This window comes from Sminthopsis crassicaudata, chromosome 3, assembly GCF_048593235.1.
Source record: "Sminthopsis crassicaudata isolate SCR6 chromosome 3, ASM4859323v1, whole genome shotgun sequence".
NCBI lineage: Eukaryota > Metazoa > Chordata > Mammalia > Dasyuromorphia > Dasyuridae > Sminthopsis > Sminthopsis crassicaudata.
The window spans coordinates 160,746,163-160,762,403 of NC_133619.1; positions in this window are offsets into that span (position 1 = coordinate 160,746,163).

Sequence of the window (16,241 nt, forward strand, 5' to 3'; positions counted from 1 at the left end):
AAAGAAAGAAATTTTGCTCACATTGAATTAAGATAACACTGTGCTTTTTTTTTACAATAAATAATAATATTACATAGACTTTTGAACTACTTTACATAAAATAGACATACTGATTATAATTATAGTATTCTTTATGAAATCATGAGAAATAAATCAGAACCAGGAGAAATTAATATATTTATAATGTGTCTGTATAAGCATATATATATACACATGCATGTGTAAATCTAGGTATATATTTATATTTGGAGATATATGGATGGTTATTTATATATATACATATATGTATATGGGTATGTATATCTATAGCTATACATATATATATATATATATATATATATATATATATATGTATCAGATATCCATTGATATTTGTGTAGCTATCTATCTACTATATTATCTATACAGTGTGCTATAGTCAGTAGAGATTTGGCCTCAAAAACAACAAAACATTGGCTCAAATTCAATGTATAATACATTTTAAAATGTAAAAAAAAATTTAAAAGTTTTATTTTAAAATGAACATCTCTTGCATCCAATTTATCCATCATATGTCTTATATGTACAAAGTTATTTGAATCTTGTTTCACCCATGAGAATATGAGCTTTCCTTAAGGACAGGTCTGGTATTTGCTTTTATTTTATCAAAACACTTTCTATAATGCTGTAACCTACTAAGTGTATTAATAAATATCAATTAAAATATTAATTTGATTTGACTTTGTGACTTAACCTCTTAGTGCATTCTAAAACTCTGAAACTATTTAAGTTGCAGGAAAAGTGTTGATCCACACTGAGATAGGAAATTTCTTCACATGAAATTTACTTAAATCAATTAAATTGCAGATCATACACACATACTTAAATTTATTCTGATGTTTTGGGCTTTCTGTGTTTGCATGCATTTATACACACTTTATATGTAATATATATATGTATACATATATATATGTATACATATATATATAAAATAATATATGTATATGCATATAGAGAGAGCAACATATGATATATTTGCATGTTCATATATGTATTTGTGCTGTTGTATAGTTTGAACTTTATTTTAAAAGTGTGTATGTCTATGTATATAAATCTATAGTCAGAAAATCCTGAGGTTGGGGTTACTGATAATTAATTGATAATTATCAAAGATTCATTCTACATCCAAATATGTTGTTTCCTCTTCTAATTTATTTTCATCCTTAGGCCTAAAAACATGATATCTTACAGAGAGAAATTATCCCAAGTTTGAAGTCTTCTAATGAAGAGTATTTGGAAATCTATATCCAGAAAGTTTTCACTATAACCTTGTCACTCAAATCCTACTGATCCTCTTCCCTTCTATAGGAATATCATTCATTTTAAAATTATAAAATATATGATATAAAATAACATAATATTTGAAAATACATATGTGCATGTGTATAGATATACATACCTGCACATACACACATATATGGATATGGATATATTGCAAAATTTGATCTTTTTTCCAACTCTAAAATTAAATATATCAAGAGAGAATAGTACTTTAAAATGTACTCTGCAACTCAAATCTCAAATTGTAATCTAAGTCCAAATACTTATAAGGATTCAGAAATCTCAGAATTTGAAAATAAATTATGTGACAATAGAAATAACAGCAACGATTGACCACAATAGTCAATAATGATTATGAAATATCATGTAATTATTATTAAAATTGAAGTGGGTTTCAATGTTTCTTATCCTTTATTTCAATCTAAGGTTCAGTTTGAATAGATCCAAATGAATTCATTATGAATATGTTTGTATTATACTACAAAAAGTAATCATATAGCAAGCAGTTTTGAAGAACACTGCAAAATCAAATCAACAGTGCATGTCCTCTTCCTGTAGTTAAGCAAAAGAAATATTTCTACAATTCAAGAAATGGACATTGTACCTAATATTAGGCATTTTGAGAGTTGGAACAGCCAGGTAGTGTCAAAATTAAAGAATGCACTATATATCCCAGTGATTTTATATATTCATTATATACTCTTGCATTGAATTATGAGTTGCCAAAATTAACATTTTTGCTACAAATACTTTGATTTCTATGTATTTAAATGTTTTTGCATATAACTATGAGATCATAAAATAATATTGTTTTTATTTATTATTTAATTTCCATGGTAGCTTGAGATAAAAATTTTAAATCAAATGGACAAATAAAGCAAAATTTAATTTTATTCAAACAATATTTTGCTTTTGTATGAATCAGGTTTATAAGAAAACACATCAAAATTCACATAACTGAACATCACTTAGAAATTCATTATAAGAGTTAGAATTTGAGCCTATCTCTTGCCTATTTAATGCTCATTCTTTACCCACTTTTTCACTTTTCTTTCTCAAAGAAGTGAGATGATTTTAAAAGATTGATGCATAAAAATGTGTAATTTTTGTGGGAGTCAATATGTTGAATAATTGAAAGTTTGGTCAGCTCATTGTATTACATTTGAGAAAAGTAACATGTCCAGGTACAGCTAGATAGATGGTTCAATGGATAGTGTATGGGAAACTGAAGTCAGGAGAACCTGAGTTCAAATTCTACCTCAGACACTTATCACTTACTACCTATGCGATTCTAGGCAAGTCACTTAGCCCCAATTGTCTTGCAAAAAAAAAAAAAAAAAAAAAAAAAAGTTAAAAAAAAAGAAAACCAATATATTCTAAATTCATTAGATTACTATCTTTATTTTATATTATCAAAATTTTATTATGAATTTTTTCCACAGTAGTCTAAGTAGATGCCATACTGAATAATTGTGTTAATTTTTCTTCCAAATTTTAACTAATTTTCTTAGAACGATGATTTTGATGTTTCAGATTTTCACCAAGACATATCACTTGTGTGTTTGTCTTTTGTTGTATGTTACTTATGAAGAATGTGTGGGAATGTATACTTACAGAGAATAAACCTGACACATCAAAATATTTTGGGCCCTTTGGGACAATGTGAACTGATATTACTTATTAAAAAAAACATGCTCTAATAAATAATAAATAGTGATGCAGAGCATTTTTCATATGACAATAAATGGGCTTAAATCTGAAAATTGTCCATTCATATCCTTTGATCATTTATCAATTGGGGACTGACATGTATTCTTATAAATTTGACATAGTTCTTTATATACTTTAGAAATGAGACCTTTATCAGAAATACTGGATGCAAAGATTTTTTCCTCAGCTTTATACTTCCCTTTTAATGTTGTTTCTATTGAGTTAATTTGTGAAAAAACTTTTTAATTTAATGCAGTAAAAGTTGTCCATTTTGCCTCTCATAATGTTCTCTAGTTCTTCTTTGGTCATAAATTCTTCCCTTCTCCAACAATATGATAGGTAAATTATTTCTTATTTTCTTAATCTTTTATGGTATCATCCTTTATGCTCAACTCATATATCCATTTTGACATTGTTTTGTTATGGTGTGTGAGAGGTAGGTCTATGATGAGTTTATGAATTAATTTTACAGTTTATCCAGCAATTTTTATCCAAATAGTGAGTTCATATTCCAGAAATTAGAGTTTGGGGATTTATCAAATAGCAACTTACTATACGTCTTAATTATTGTGCCATGTGTATTTAATGTAGTCCACTGATCCACTACTCTATTTCTCAGTCAATACCAAATGGTTTTGATGACTGCTGCTTTATAATATAGTATAAGATTTGGTACTGCTAAGCCACCATAATTTGTAATTTTTTTTTTTCACTAATCCCCTTGATATTCTTGACCTTTTGTTTTTCCAGATGAATTTTGTAATTATTTTTCTAGTTCGATAAAATAAGGTTTTGACAGTTTGATTGGTATGGCACTGTACAAATAGAATAATTTAGGCATAATTGTCATTTTTATTATATTAGCTTGGCCTAGCCATGAGCAATTGATATTTTTTCTGATTGTTTAGATATGATTTTAATTGTATGAGAAATGTTATGTAATTGTTTTCATATAGTTCTTAGGTTTCTATTGGCATATAAACCTCCAAGTATTTCATTTTGTCTATAGTGATTTTAAATGTAATTTCCTTTTCTATTTCTTGCTGCTGGGCTTTGTCAGTAATACATAGAAATGCTGATGACTTGTGCTACAACTTTGCTAAAGCTGTTGTTTTTTTTAGGTTTTTGGATGATTTTTTGGATTCTCTAAATATATCATCATATCTGCAAAGAGTGATAAATTTTATTTCCTCAAATGTCTATTCCAATTTCTTTAATTTCTTTTCCTTTTCTTATTGTTAAAGCAAATATTGCTAGTACAATATTGAATAATAGTGGTGATAATGGGCATCCCCTTGCTTCACCCCTGATCTTACTGGTAAAGTGTCCAGCTTCTTTCCATAACAAATAATGCTTGCTGTTGGTTCTAAAGAGATGCAGTCTATTATTTTAAGGAAAGCTCACTTTATCTCTGTGCTCTCTAGTGTTTTGTTTTTTTTGTTGTTTTGTTGTTGTTGTTGTTGTTGTTGTTTTAATAGGAATAGGTGCTGTATATTGTCAAAACTTATTTCTGCATCTATCACCATATGAATTTTATTGATTTTTGTTATTGATGGGGTTGATTATGCCATTAATTTTCCTAATATTGAATCAGCCCTGCATTCCTGGTAAAAATCCCACTTGGTCATAGTGTATTATCCTGTCAATAAGGTGTCCTGTTGGTGTTGTCTCTCTGCTTATATTTTATTAAAATTTTTGTCTCAATGTTCATTACAGTGATTGGTCCATAATTTTCATTCTCTGTTTTGGCTGTTATTGATTTAGGTATCAGTACCATATTTGTGCCATAGAGAGAATTTGGCAGTACTTATTTTTTTATCTACTTTTCCAAATAGTTTATATAATATTGAAATTAATTGTTCTTTAAATGTTTGGTAGAATTCACTCCTAAATCCATCTAGCCCTAGAGATTTTTTCTTAGGGAATTCAAGTAATGTTTTGGGTTTTTTTCAATTTATTTTTCTAAAATGGGACTATTTAAATAATTTATTTCCTCTTGGGTTAATTTGAGCAATTTACATTTTTGTAAATATTCATCTATTTCAGTTATTGTCTGACTTGCTGCCATACAGTTAGGCAAAGTTGCTCCTAATTATTGCTTTAATTTCTTTGTCATTGTTGGGAAGTTCATCCTTTTCATTTTTTATTTTGGTGACTTGGTTTTTTTCTATCTGTTTTCTAATCTAATTAATAAAAAGTTTATCTATTTTGTTACTTTTTTCATAAAATCAACCCAGTTTCATTTATTAATTCAAGAGTTTTCTTAATTTCCTTTTTATTAATCTCTCCTTTGAGTATCAGAATGACTAATTTGATATTTAATTAAGTGAATTATTTTTTTCTTTTTCTAGATTTTTAAAAATTCTATGCCCTATTCATTGATCTCCTCTTTCTCTACTTTATTATGTAGCTATTTAAAGATAACAACTGCTTTGGCTGCATTACATGTTTGTTATATTGTCATTGTCTTGGATGAAATTATGAAGGCTTTGTGATTTGTTGTTTGACCACTCACTTTTTAGAATTAGATTATTTAATATCAAATTGTTTTTAGTCTATATGTCCCTCACAATTTTTTAAAAATAATTTTTATTGCATCATAGGCTGAAAAGGAAGCATCTACTATTTCTGCTTTTCTGCATTTGTTTGGGAAAATTTATGTCCTAATACATGGTTAATTTTTGTATAGGTTCCATGCATTGCCAATAAAAAAGCATATTGCTTTCTGTCTCTATTCAATTTTCTCCAGAGGACTATCATATCTAGGTTTTCTAGGATCCTTTAACTTCCCAAGTTTTTATTTTGTGATTAGATTTGATTCTGAAAGGGAAGGTTGAGGTGCTCCACTGGTATGGTTTTGCTATCTATTTCTTCCTGTACTGTTTTGAAATCTTTAGGAATTTGCCTGCTTTTACCACTTGTGCATACACATTGAGTACAATTATTACTTCATTATTTATGGTACCTTTTATCTTTTTTATTATTAACTTTTTTTTTATTAATTAAAGCTTTTAATTTACAAAACATATGATGCATGGGTAATTTTTCAACACTGACCCTTGCAAAACCTTGTGTTCCAAATTATTCCCTCTTTCCCCCCACTCCCTTCCCTAGATGGCAGGTAGTGTAATACATGTTAAATATGTTAAAATATTTGTTAAATCCAATATATGTATACATATTTATACAGTTATCTTGCTTCACAAGAAAAATTGGATCAAGAAGGAAGAAAAAGAAAAACTGAGAAATAAAACAAAATGTAAGCAAACAACAACAGAAAACGTGAGAATGTTATGTTGTGGTCTACACTCAGTTCCTGCAGTCCTCTCTCTGGGTGTAGATGGTTCTCTTCATCACTTGTAAAGGACTGAAACTATGAAAAGATGTACTTGAATCAGATTACCGACCACTTGAAGCTAATTGCCTATTTGGTATAAGACAATGCCTCTATTAGCATTTGTTTGAGAAAATATCTCTTCTCTCTTTTGTTCTTACTCAATGTTTGGTATATACAGATAATCATAGGCAAGGATTAGAGGGTGGAGTGAGACAGGCCAGACCTCACTTGGCAGCAGGATAATGATGATTTGGCAAAACTCCTGGCAGTTTGCCTGCTTCTTTCACTCCTCCCCATAAAGATCAAGGACTTTTACTTATCCTTACTCTATCTGATCCGGAGGCCTCCAGGGAACTTACCTGGACTTAACAATCATTGAACAATTGAAACTAGTTGGAACCATCTTATTTTTGAAGAGAACCCCATCCATCAGAATTGATCATCATATAGTTTGGTTTTATCATGTATAATGAATGATCTCCTAGTTCTGCTCATGTCACTTAGTATCAGTTCATGTAAGTCTCTCCAGATCTCTCTGAAATCATCCTTCTGTTGTTTCTTACAGAAGGATAATATTCCATAACATTTATATACTATAACTTATTCAGCCATTCTCCAATTAATGGAAATCCACTCAATTTCCAGTTTCTTCCCACTACAAAAAGGGCTGCCACAAACATTTTTGCACATGTGAGTCCCTTTCCCTCCTTTAAGAACTCTTTGTGATATAATCCCAGTAAAAACACTACTCAAAGGATATGCAGAGTTTGATAACTTTTTGAGCATAGTTCCAAACTGCTCTCCAGACTGGTTGGGTCCATTCACAGTTCCACCAATAATTGTATCAGTGTCCTAGTTTTCCCACATCTCCTCCAACATTAGTCTTTTTTTTTTTTTTTTTTTTTTTTTTTCCTGATCATCTTGGCCAATATGAAAGATGTGTAGTGGTATCTCAGAGTTGTCTTAATTTGCATTTCTCTCAATAGTACTTTGGAGCACTTTTTCATATGACTACAAATAGTTTCAATTTCTTCATCTGAAAATTGGCTGTTTATATCCTTTGACCATTTATCAATTGGAGAATGACTTGAATTCTCTTATTAATTTGAATCAATTCTCTATATATTTTAGAAATAAGGTGTTTTGGATATAAAAATATTTTCCCAGTTTGTTGCATCCCTTCTAATTTTGTCTGCATTAGTTTTGTTTGTACAAAAACTTCTTAACTTAATATAATCAAAAATATCTATTTTGTGATCAATAATGATTTCTAATTCTTCTTTGGTCACAAATCCCTTCCTCCTCCACAGATCTGAGAGGTAAACTATCCTATGTTCTTCTAATTTGTTTATGATATCATTCTTATGTCTAGATCATGAACCCATTTCAACCTTATCTTGGTATACAATGTTAGATGTGGATCAATGCCTAGTTTCTGCCATACAAGTTTCCAATTTTCCCAGCAGTTTTTGAGGAGTGAGTTCTTGTCCCCAAATCTGAGGTCTTTGTCAAACACTAGGTTGCTATAGTTATCAACTATTTTGTTCTGTGAACCTAAATCTATTTTATCAATCAACTACTCTATTTCTTAGCCTGTACCTAATAGTTTTGATGACCGTTGTTTTATAATATAGTTTTAGATCTGGTATAGCTATGCCACCTTAATTTTCTTTTTTCCACTATTATTTCCCTTGAAATTCTTGACCTTTTGTTCTTCCAGTTGAACTATGTTGTTATTTTTTTTCCTATGTCAGTAAAATAGATTCTTGGAAGTTTGGTATAGCACTAAGTAAATAGATTATTTTAGGTAGTATTGTCATCTTTATTATATTCACTCAACCTATATAAGAGCAATTGATATTTTTCCAATTATTTAGATCTGACTTTATTTGTGTGAAAAGTGTTTTGTAGTTTTACTCATATAGTTCCTATTTTTCTCTTGGCAGATAGACTCCCAAATATTTTATCCTATTGGCAGTTATTTTAAATGGAATCTCTCTTTGTACCTCTTGCTGTTGGATTTTATTAGTGATGTACAAAAATGCTGATGACTTATGTGGATTAATTTTATATTCTGCAACTTTGCTAAAGTTGCGGATTATTTCTAATAACTTTTTAGTAGAATCTCTAGGGATCTCTAACTACATCATCATATCATCTGCAAAGAATGATAATTTGATTTCCTCATTACCTACTCTAATTCCTTTCATTTCCTTTTCATCTCTTATTGCCAAAGCTAGTATTTCTAATACAATATTGAATAGTAATGGTGAAAGTGGGCAACCTTGTTTCACTTCTGATTTTACTGGGAATGGTTCCAATTTATCACCATTACATATGATGTTTACTGATGGTCTTAAATAGATGTATTAAATAGATGTATTGACTATTTTAAGGAAAATTCCATTCATTCCATTTTTAATAGGAATAGGTGTTGGATTTTATCAAATGCTTTTTCTGCATCTGTTGAGATGATCCTATGTTTTTAGTTAATTTGGTTATTGACATAGTCAATTATGCTAATGGTTTTCCTAATATTGAACTAGCCCTGCCATTTCTTACTTGGTCATGATATATTATCTCGGAGATAATTTTCTGTAATTTTTTTTTTTTTTTTTTTTTTTGTCATTTAAGATTTTTGCATCAATGTTCATTAGGTAAATTGGTCTATAATTTTCTTTCTCTGTTGTCGTCCTATCTGGTTTAGATATCAGTAGCATATCTGTGTCATAAAAGGAATTTAGTAGGACTCCTTCATTCCCTATTTTTTCAAATCATTTATATAGCATTGGAGTTAATTGTTCTTTAAATGTTCAGTAGAATTCACATGTAAATCCATATGGTCCTGGGAATTTTTTTTTAGGGAGTTGATTAATAGCTTGTTCTATTTATTTTTCTAAAATGGGACTACCTAACCAATCTACTTCTTCCTATGTTAATCTGGGCAACTTATATTTTTGAAGGTTCATCCATTTCATTTAAAGTATCAAATTTATTGGCATAAAGTTGGGCAAAATAATTCCTAATTATTGCTCTAATTTTGTCTTCATTAGTGATAATGTCTCCCTTTTCATTCTTAAGACTAACAATTTGATTTTCCTCTTTTCTTTTTCTAATCAAATTTATCAAAGGTTTATCTATTTTGTTGTTTTTTTTCATAAAACAACTTAGTTTTATTTATTAATTTAATAGTTTTTTATAACTTTCATTTTTACTAATCTCGCCTTTTATTTTTAGAATTTAAAGTTTGATTGGGCTTTTGAATTTGTTCTTTTTCTAGTTTTTTTTAGTTGCAAGCCCAATTCACTGGTTGTCTCTTTCTCTGTTTTATGCAAGTAAGCATCTAAAGATATAAACTTTTCCCTTATTACCACTTTGGCTGCATCCCAAATTTTGGTATGTTGCCACCTCTGCTTTTTTTGCTTCAGGTGAAACATTAACAAATTCTGTTCTATTCTACATGTGTTTCTCTGTGTCAAATGTGTTTCTTATTAACAACTTATTTATTGTAGGATTCTATTTTTTTAATCCACTCTGCTATTCACTTTTGTTTTATGGAAGAGTTTATCTCATTCATATTCACAGTCATGATTACCCATTCTATATTTCCCTCCAACCTATTATGTCCTTTGTGTATACTTTTGTTATTCCTTTCCACCCTGTCCTTAGTGTTGTTTTTTTTACCCACTTTACCCATTACCTTATCTCCTTCCACCCCTTTCTCCTTTCTCTTAGTAGTATTTTTTTTTTTGCCCACTCTACCTACTATTTTATCTTCTGTCCACCCCTCTGCCATTTTCTTACTTTTTTTCTCCCTTCTATCTTACCTGTCCCTTTTTATTTCCTCTTTATCCTCATAACTCTTTGTAGTGTTAGATTAAATTTCAATACCCAACTGAATGATTAAGGTTTATCTCTTACAGCCCATACTGATGAGATCAAGCTTCAGCCAATGTTCAACTTCTTCCTTTCTTTCCCTCTAATATAATAGTGTTTTTTTTGTTTGTTTGTTTTTGTAGCTAATCATATGATCTAAATGACCCTATTATAGCTCCCCACTTTTCTCTTTTTCCAGTACAGATATTTTTCCCACCCCTTAGTGTCTTTTTTTCTTTGATATCACATCACAGTCCAGTTATAAACCACATCCTCAATCCATGTGATTCCCTCCTCTGTCTGCCCCAGTAGCAGATACAGTTCTCAAGAGTCATAGATACAATATTTCCATCTAAGGATATAAGCAGTTTAAATATTAAGTTTCTTACATATATATATATATATATATATATATATATATATATATATATATATATATTTCCCCCTGCTTACCTTTCTATGCTTTTCTTGAGTCTTGTATTGGTAGATTAAATTTTCTGTTTAATTCTGGCTTTTCAATAGAAATGATTGAAAGTCTTTTACTTTTTTGAAGATTCATTGGCTCCCTTGAAAGATGATGCTGAGTCTGGCTGGGTCTTAATTTTTGGTTGTAACCCTAGGTCCTTTGGTTTCCAGAACATGGTAATCCAGGCCCTGGGATCCTTTCTTGTAGAAGCTTCCATACCCTTTGTAGTCCTGATTGATGCTCCTTGATATGTGAATTGTTTTTGTCTGGCCACTTGTAGTATTTTTTTCTTTGAGATTGTAGTTCTGTTTTGCAACAATGTTCCTTGTGATTCTTCTTATGGGATCTCTTGCTGGATTCTTTCAGTGAGTATTTCCCCTTCTGTTTTTAGAATATTGGGGCAGGTTTCCTTAATGATCTCTTAAAGAATGATATTCAGGCTCTCTCTCTCTCATTTTTTTTTTTTTTTTTTTTTTTTTTTTTTTTGGTCATGGTCTTCAAATTGTTTCTTCTGAATCTAATTTCCAGCTCGGCTGTTTTTCCAATATAGTATTTCAATTTTTTTTTCCACTTTTTTTTTTTTTTTTATTCTTTTTAGTATGTTTGACTGAATCTTGCTATCTCACAGAGTCATTAGCTTCCATTTGCCCCAAGCTTGTTTTTAATATGTGATTTTCTTTTGTTGGATCCAGGAATAATCCAGCCAATTCCATAACTCTCAGGTCAAGGAGAAAACAATGCAAGACTCCAGAAAGAAACAATTTAAATATGGTGGAGACATAGTATAATTCTAGATGTAGCTGCTTCTACTTTAAAAGACAGGAGGACTTGGAATGCTAGATAGCAATGGAATTAGGATTACAACCAAGAAACATCTACCTAGCAAAACTGGATATAATGTTTCAGAGAAAAAGAGAAACATTCAGTTAAAAAGAAGACTTTGAAGCATTCATGATGAAAAGACCAGAGCTAAAGAGAAATTTTATTTTGCATATATAGGAGTGAGGTGAAACATAAGAAGGTAATAAGGAAAAAGAAATCATAAGGGACTTAGTAAGGTTTATCTAACTCATAAAAACTTTCTCATTATTAAGGAAATTAGAATGAGTATACAGAGACAGAGGGCATAAATGTAAGTTGAATATCAATGAATAGTATCTAATAGATAAACTAAGGTGTGAGAGAGGAATGTATTGGGAGAAAGGGAAAGGGAAAGGTGAAGTGATGTAAATTTTCTACAAGAAAAAGCTTTTATGCTCCATAAGAAGGGAAAGGGTGTGTGTGTGTGAATTAATCTTACTCTGTCCAGAATTAGCTCAAAGAGGAAATAATCTACACAATCAATATGAGCATATAAATCTATCTTACCCTTCAGGGAAGTAGGAGACAAAGGGGATACAATAAGGGAGGAGGGACAGAAGAGAGGAAATAATGAAAAAAAATTGTCAGAAGTAAAACACTTTTGAGGAGAGACAGAGTGAAAAGAGAGAATAGAATAAATGGGGAAATACAGGTAGTGATAGTAATTAAGAAATTAATTTTGAAGCAAGTTTTTTTTTTTTTCTGATGAAAGACTCATTTCTCAAAGATATAGAGCACTCAGTCAAATTTGTAAAAAAAAAAAAAAAAAAAAGAGCTATTCCCCAGTTGATAAATGATCAAAAGATCTGGCTATAAAATCATGCATATTCTTTTATATAGTAATACCACTACTAGGCATGAATACCAAAAAAAGGTGGTTTTTTTTGTTTTTGTTTTTTGTTTTAAAAGAAAAAAAGCCTTATATGTATAAAAATATTTATACTAACTCTTTTCTCAGGGCCAAGAATTTGAAATTGAAGGGATGTCCATCAATTGGGAATGGCTGAATAAATTGTGGTATATGATTGTGATAGGTTATTATTATTTTATAAAAAATGATGAGCTCAAGCAAAATGAATTGGATATTGCACAAAGTAATAGCAATACCATGGGATGATCAACTGTGAATGATTTTGCTATTCTTGGCAATACAACGATTTAAAACTACTTTTAAGGACTTATGATGAAAAATTCTATCCATACCCAGATAAAAATCTGATTATGTCTGAATATAGACTGAGACATACTTTTTTTTTTAAAAAAACCTTTTTGGGGGAATGGGAAGAGATCTATATTTTTTTTTTCACAACATGACTTTTGTGGAAATGTTTTGCAAAACTCTCCTCGTGCTTTCTCAATAAATAAACAAAATAATAACAAATAGGAAAAAAAGGAAAAAATAATTGACCTGGAAAATAGATCTGGAAGAGATAACTTTAAAATAATGGACTACCTGAAAGTCATGAGCCTAGAAACAAACTTTCAAAAATTTTCAAAGAAACCTGGCCTGCTATTCTGGCACCACAAGTTAAAATATAAGTTTAAAGAATCCACTGATCATCTTCTGAAAGAAATCCCCAAATAAAAATTTTAGGAATATTATTATAACCAAATTCTAAAACTTCTAGGTCAAGAATAAAATATTGCAAGCATCCAAAAAGAAACAATTCAAGTTTGGTGGAACTATGCCCAGGATAACTCAAGATTTAGCAATTTCTACATGAAAGGATGGAAGGACTTGGAACATGATATTCAAGAGGACAAAGGAACTAGGATTACAACCAAACTACATAGTAAAAATTAGAATAAACCTTCAAAGAGAAAAATGGATCTTCAATGAAATAAAGGATTTTCCAGGATTCTTGATGAAAAGGTCAGAAGTAAATAGAACAGCAGACTTTCAAATACAAGAGTTTAAAGAGGGATAAGGAGGTAAACATGAAAAGGAAATCATAGGGAAATTAATAAGGTTAAAATATTTACATTCCTATGTGAGAAGATGGTTACTGTCATTCCCAAGAACTTCCTCATTATTAGGGCAGTTAGATGTATCTATAGACAGAGAGCATAAGTATGAGTTGAATGTGAAAGGATGGCATTACAAAAATAAAAAAAAAAGAAATGAAAGAAACTTGTACTGGAAGAGAGAGAAAAAAAGATAGGTGGAATTGTGAACACTTTATGCTATTAAAAAGGCAAGAAAAAGCTTTTACAGTGGAGGGAAAGAAAATAAAAACTATACTCTCATCAGAATTAGCTCTAAGTGAGAATAACATGTATATTCAATTGGGTATAGAAATTTATTTTACCCTACAAGATAGTAGACTATTTTTGGATTAAAGAACCATTTTACCAAGGGCATATAGTTATGGGGGAGGGGCTACTTTTTAGTACACTGATTTTTTTTTATTTCATATTACATACTTTGAGTGGCATTATGATTATTACCAAATGATCAACAAAACAAATAGAATTCAAGTAAATATAATATTTAAGCAAATTATTTTTTGCTATTGAGCATTTGGCTAAAGAGGTAAATATAAGAAATGAAATATTACAAAGAGTTAATTAATAATAATTTGAAAACTTTATATGTCTTAGTTAAAATAGATTCCTTTTGAGTATCAAAAGTAATGATGGTGAGAAAGTCATTGACATATTATATACAAATCAACAAATCTTTACTTTTCATTTATCCAGAAAACAAAATAAAACTTATAGCTTCAGTGCTACTTCATCGCCTTATTTTCTATTACAGAATCTGCTATAATTATACAGTATAAACAGAAAATTGAGCTTATGCATCTCATTTAGCATTCTTATATGGGAAACTACTTTAATAATTTATTCAGGAGATGCTTTTATGATGTAGTTTCAAGGTTTTGAACACATACAATAGATTTTGCAAATATTAATCATGATTGATTTAATCAACTGAATCAATATTGAAAAATCAATCAATTTAGTTACACATTAGATGTCTTAGAAAGTTCAAGCAATTATCCACAATTTAATCTATATGTATTATATATATATATATATATATATGTATACATATACATATATATATATATATATATATATACACACATATTTGGAGCCTAATATCTTGAATGAAAAGTTACTCCATAAACAAAAGAAAAAAAAAAATCCTTACAATAAAATTATGTATTTCTGTGATACCATTCATCCTAAAAAATAGTTGCAGAAATTAGATCATACTACAATTTTATAGTAAAAGTTATCAAACATAACAAGCAATTGTTTTTACCTATAGAGATTTAAAATATTTCACATTAGAATACTACAAAAATGTGCATCTTTTCAGAAGAATTGGAATGGGATATAGATTGTAGTTAATTTCCTCCTATTGTGGTGCTATATTGAATCTTCTTTTCCCTAACCACTTTATTTTAATGGAGGGCATTATATCTTGATTTTACAGTTCAATGATTTACATGTTTTCTATCTCATCTCAAAAAAAAAAAAAAAAAAAAAAAAGAGGCTTTCTTGACTCCCAACAAAAATATGTAAAGCTATATAACTTGGGATTTTCTATGGAAAAAATATTATTCTGTAAGGTTTTAAATTTAATTTGGAGCCACCTGCTGAGTTCTTAGCTCAACAGACTTTGATTTAGAAACCATTTCTCTCCCAGGTTCTTCAGAGGGAGCCAAGGAATGAGAAAAGTATTCTTTATGCCTTTCTCTCAAGTTCTTCCCATAGTGAATTTATCTTAAATCATGCTTACACATGAAGAAAAAAAATGATGTTTTAAGGTAGAATTGTGAAGACAGGTCATTTTCTTAACAAAGGGACAATTCTTTCTTTTTTTCTAGGAATGTTTTAAAGAATTTCAGAATTTACATATATATATATATATATATATATATATATATATATATATATATATATATATATATATATATATATATATAATAAGACATAATATATACTATAAGATATATAAAATATATAAAATAAAATATATAAAATAAGAAAAAACATTTTTTCAGTATTTCTAATGGTGGATTCCTTTGTATGCCATATATTATTTTTCTTGATTTCTTGTAACATAAAATTAATTTTAGGAATATGAAATAAATAATTTCATAAAATTATACATGTATATGTGTATATGTATCCACATATGTATGTGAGTATGTATTCCAGGCATGTGTTTATATACCATATATATATATTATATATATGTTTATGTGTGTAAGATATATACATATACACATATATATTTAAAAGATATAGAAGCAAAAGATTATAACAGAAGAAAGTAGAAATGATTTTTTTTAATCTGACAAAAGGGTGATCAAAAAACTAAAGATTATTTTACAGGTACTTTATTATTATTGTATTTGCTATTCCTCTTCTATCTCTCCATTTTTATAATATTACTTATACTATCAAAACATACATTCAGTCAAAGACATAAATCTTCATAGGATGCTCACATACCTCTTTCTCCCATTTATCTAGGAGGATGTCTACATATGCTTGGCAGATCCACTTCTTGTCCAAGGAGAATAATGTATCAACTGTTAGGAATTGCTTGTTCCCTTATTAAATGTGTATTTGGTCTTCCTCTCTCTCCCACTGTGAGGACAGATTATTCTACTTCTGATACTTGACATGCTGTCAGAAGAGTTGAAATAAGAC